We start from the raw sequence: 5,498 nt of genomic DNA, 5'->3' as shown, positions 1-5,498 counted from the left end.
GGTTTTCGTTGTTGTTCCTTGTTCAGTGAAGTCCGGTTCGAGTTCCGTAGAAAGCACTGTTTGTCGTTCTAGGATTGTCGAGGTTCGAAGGTTGGTGTTCTTCGTCCTTTGTTTCATTTCATTCATTTTGCATCTTATGGTTCAAGGCAATAAATGAAAATATTCTATATTTATGAATGTCAACGATGCAATTTTTGCTGTTGTGTTAAGAATGGTATTTTTATGTTTAGTTACTGCATGCTTAAAGTAAATATGAGCATATGAACGAGGTTATTCTATTTTTCATTTTTACCATGGATATTATTACCTGTTAGAATCGTCTTTTTTGTTTAATCTCGGATGGCTTCACTAGCAGGAAATCGTAGTTGTTTTAAGTTTGCCCTTAAATAGTAAAAATGAGACGAGCCTCGCAAAAAATAAAAAAAAAAAAAAAAAATGCACAAGCCGCGGGGCCCTCTAAATGTATATTAAATACTTAGATTCCGGGACGGGCCATTTAGCAAGTTTCACGGCCCTCCCCAAAAATAATAATGCGCTAGTTGCTTTAGGCGCGCCTTTAATAATGTTATCTCCCTAAACTCGGGTGCACATTTATGTGACCCAAATCCAAATCTCAACGGAGTCGAAATGTGTCTCTAGTCACGGGCGCATTGATTGTGGCGTGGCCGAGATGTATTTCCATGACGTTGCAAATTCTTTTAAAAATAAGAATGAGATGAGCCTCGCCGAATAAAAATACAAATTGCGGGGCCCTCAGTAAATACTTGTCTTAAATTACTTAGAATTCAGGAGGGCCGCTTAGTGAATTTCGTGGCCTTCCCAAAATAATGACGCGATAGTCTCTTTAGGAGCGTGTTTAATAATTTAATTTTCTTAAACTCGGGTGTGCATTTCATGCGACCCAAAATCCAAATCTCAAAACATCAAATAAAATGCGTTCCGGATTGTGGGTGCATTTCATGTGACGCAGTCCAAAGCCGTGTTTTAAACGATGTTCACATTCTCCTAAAAACAATAATAGTAAAGCGGTTAAAAGATAAATTTGCACATAAGTTCATAGTGTATTAAAAATCAGATAAATAAGCCAAATATAACAGTTGAGCGACCGTGCTAGAACCACGGAACTCGGGAATGCCTAACACCTTCTCCCGGGTTAACAGAATTCCTTATCTAGATTTCTGGTACGCAGACTGTAATATAGAGTCATTATTTTCCTCGATTCGGGATTAAAATTGGTGACTTGGGACACCCTAAATCTCCCAAGTGGCGACTCTGAAATAATTAAACGAATCCCGTTTCGATTGTCCTTTAATTGGAAAAAACTCCCCTGCGCCCCTCGGGTGCGGAAAAAGGAGGTGTGACAGCTCTGGCGACTCTGCTGGGGACTTTTTTTAAACCCAGAACCACTGGTTCAGGTTAAGAATTCGAGCTTAGAATAATTGTTATTATTTGGCTTTATTTATTATCTGATTATTACATGTTTTGAGCCTAATGTGCTAAATGCTGCTTTTACCGCTTTGATATTATTTGAACTGTATATAAACTGTGCCGAAACCCTTCTCTTCTTACCTCCGGGGATGTGCTTACTGGTTGAGACTCCTTATTCTGTTAGTGTCATACCCTGAATAAAAGAGGCTCGGAAAGTTTCTAAGCCGGCTGGCCTTTTGGTTCCCGGAAAGGAGCTCCTTCCTCAGCTCGAGTTGTCCGCTCGGGTACACTGTCTAGAACACCGACCCAGGTTTTTGAACCTAGTATAACAAAGCCACATGCCGGATCCCTAGTAGGAATGTTTATTTGCATCATGTGCATTTGACTTAGGGGACTCAACATAGGGGTTGGGTCCGTCTAGGACAAGCAACCTGAAAATAATAGACAATCTTTCGGCATCCTATGTGCTACATGTTGTATTTAGTCAAGGGCGTATGGGTCATTTGGTCATTTCCAGCATGGGGTTATTTTAATCAAAGCATGGGGAACATTTGTGGAATCCAAGGAGCCTTGGAATTCCCTATGTCCCCCACGCTTCATTTTTGGGGAAAGCACATGGGGAACATTTGTGGAATCCAAGAAGTCTTGGAATTCCCATATGTCCCCCACGCTTCATATGTTGGGAAAAGCGCATGGGGAGCATTTGCGGAATCCAAGAAGTCTTGGAAATCATTATGTCTCTCATGCCACATTTTTTTTGAAAGAAATATTAGATATAAAAAAATAATAATACAAATAAAAACAAAGTATGAAAATTCAAAAGATTTTGTATGTTGTCATCATTTTCCACATATAAGAAAACCGTGAAAAAGGAGAAAATAACAGCATAGAAGTCCGAGTAGAGTCGAAACTCTGCCGAAATTTTAAAAATGAAAAAATGTCTTGTTAGTTTGTTATATTAAAAGCAAAGGAAAAATAAAAAAAATCACCATTGTTCTGTCGGTTTTTTTTTTTTAAAAAAAATATTAAAGAAAATAGTTTGTTTTGCCATTAAATGAAAATGAAAAAGAGTTTGTTTTTTTTTTTAAAAAAAATGTTTTATTTTATTTTGTTTGTCTATGAAAATGCCAGAAATAAAAATAAAAAGAGTCCGGCGTTGAATATGATTTTATTATTTGTTCCAAAAATAAGTACATATATAATCCAAAAAAATTCAAAAGAAAGTTCAAAATTCAAAAGATAAAATTGATAAATAAAAACCCGAAAATATTTTGATTCTTCTTTAGAAAATTCAGAAAAAAAAACATTTTAGAAGCATTTCTTTTATTAAAGGTAAAATTCCCAAAAAAATATTTTCTTCTTCTGCTTTAGAATAAAAAAAAGAAAAAAAAAAGAAAGCAAATGAAATTCAAAAATATATCTTAGAAGTGTTTCTTTTAAAAAGAAAATCAATCAAAAATCAAAAAATATACTTCCTTTCTTCTTTTAAAGTAGTTCTTTCAGATTCAAAAAAAAGAGGTTAGTTCATCTACTTATCCTTGATTGACCGAACTACGCGGGTTTGATTCTCACCGGATGTGAGATACGTAGGCAACCCTCATCGGGTCCAACCCCACCTTCTCAAAAAGAAGGAATGTTTTATGTTTTTCGTTAATTTGTTTGTTTGTTATGAATGAAAAATAATAGTCTATTTGATTGTTGTGAAAAAAGAATAATAATAAAAAAAATACAAATGGAAAAGGGTCTTCTCAAAAATAGCTTATTTACCCGAACTACGCGGGTTTGATTCTCACCGGAGGTGAGATACGTAGGCATCCCTCATCGGGTCCAACCCCACCTTTTGCTAAAAAGCCAAAAAAACAAATAATAATAATAAAAAAAATACCTGTCAAATTTTAGTTTTGTCATAAAGAAGTCGGGTGACGCTGTTTTATCAAGACATAGCCGAATGTTCCCGAAAGGGACGCCGGAAGGCTGACTTTGCATAAACAGCCACTTTTTGGGTCATGTTTTGGATTTGGTCCAATTGGCCCACACAGCCTTTAAAAATCTTCGTCCCCGAGACGTTGAAAGGCCGTGCTTGCAATATTGAGTTTTCTAATTTGAAAAAATGATAAAAAGAGTCATAAATAAGTCAGGTGACGTTGTTTTGCCATAAATAGCCGAATGTTCCCGAAAGGGACGCCGGAAGGCTAACTTTGCATAGCCACCTTCGGGTCATGTTTAGGATTTTTGGTCTAGTTGACCCACACAGCCTTATAAATCTTCGTCCCCGAGGCGCTGAAGGGCCGTGTTTGCAATACCAGGTTTTTATTATAAGTTGAAAAAAACAACAACTAGTCAACGGTCAGGTGAATACCGTTCAAATTTTGTCATAATAAGCCGAGCCAGATTCGGCCGCATCTTAAACCGTTCTTGCCGAAATAGCCTTAGAGTATCTTTCAGTTGTCGAAAGGTTATTTTCGTAAAAGAATGGACAAGTTTGTAAAATGTCAAAATAATCCTCCCCGGCCTCAAAATTCATGTGAAATTTGGAAGGGGCCGCATTTGCAAAAATAACCGTTTTGTTGCATTTGTCGAACAGAGAAAGGGAGCTAGCCTTTTGTTCTTGAGTTTGTAAAGCTTTTGATTAAAATATGTGGTTTGGTTGATTTTTGAGTTTGCAGGTCATCTTCAAACCTTTGAAACCCAGTTTGTTTTAATATGAAGAATGAAAAGAAAAAAAATGTTCATTATTGTTTATCCTTTATTGGTCCGAACTACGCAAGGTCTGATTCATGCGGGGTCATGATACGTAGGCAATCTCCATAAGATTCGACCACAACAAAAAGAAAATGGAAAAAAAGGGAGAATGAAAAAAAGAGAATGAAAAAAAAAGAATGAAAAAAACGAAATGAAAAAAAATGAAAAAATGGAATGGAAAAACGAAAAAAAAAAAGAAAGAAGAAAAAAAAGAAAGAAAAGATGTTGTCAATAATGAGGACCGACTGAGTCCATTCTAACCTGTTTGTTTTGCAAATAAGTTAAGGTGGTTGGTTTGTGGTAAGCCGGACAATGACACCCAGAATCCTTTACTTGCACCTCCTGATGCACACTCTGCGGGGATCAGGCCTGATGACGGAAGCAGTCGAGTCCTATTGGGAACTTGTTGACTAAGGGTAATGATATGGAAGTTGGCAATGGTCATTGCAATACTAATGCAAAGCTCAGTGGCTACGACGCCAAGTTTGATAAAATGGGAGGACGCTCCGTTCCTTGGTTAACAAGAAAGAAGCAGTTGGTGGCTTATTTTGTTGTCATTCCTGTTTGTTCGGATTATTAGGATTGTAATTCGGATTTTGTTTTGTGTCAATATCTTTCCGCTTATCTTTCCGTTTTGTCATAGCGGTTTGTTTAAGTTTTGTCCAGGTTGTTTAGGATTTTATTTCGTTTGTTTGTTATTCAAACCATTTCACCGGTAGTCTAGCACAAAATCCAATCTTTTATTATTTCCATTCACCTTTCTGTTAGTCCTTTTATCATTTTGTTCAAAGCCGATTCTAGGGACATGACATGCGTACACACTTTGGGCCTAGTCTTTAAAGTTAATCATAAAACCCCGAGAAGGTGATCAGAACATTTAAAGAAATAAGGACGGTTGAGATTATACAGAGCCCGGGTGATATGGAACTGGGGCAAGTTAAGCACAAAGAAAACCGTTAAAAGCAAGATTCGCCAAATTGGCATGAGGTTCGGTCATGATAATGAGAGTGTCGCCCAACGGTGCTTAGAAATGACAAAGGAAAAATAAAATGTTTAACATAATTGTCAAGTCCAGCACCATCAGAAGAGACTACAAATTTAAAGTGTGTTGTTTGCACTTGGCATGTTTTGAAGACTGAAATGACGAAGGCATTTTGTTCTGCTACCCAAACACTTTATCCTTCGTTACCCCTTTTGAGCCTTATTTATTTTCTTTCATACCTCTCGTTCGGAGTTAGTAGCAACGAATAAAATACGCAAGCATGGCGGGTAAGAGAAAAGAAAGAAAAGAAAACAACAAAATAGGAAAAGAAGAATGAAAGAAAAAG

Source organism: Nicotiana tabacum, chromosome 8 (genome assembly GCF_000715075.1).
Source record: "Nicotiana tabacum cultivar K326 chromosome 8, ASM71507v2, whole genome shotgun sequence".
In the NCBI taxonomy this organism is placed as follows: domain Eukaryota; kingdom Viridiplantae; phylum Streptophyta; class Magnoliopsida; order Solanales; family Solanaceae; genus Nicotiana; species Nicotiana tabacum.
This window is presented reverse-complemented; position numbering follows the sequence as displayed.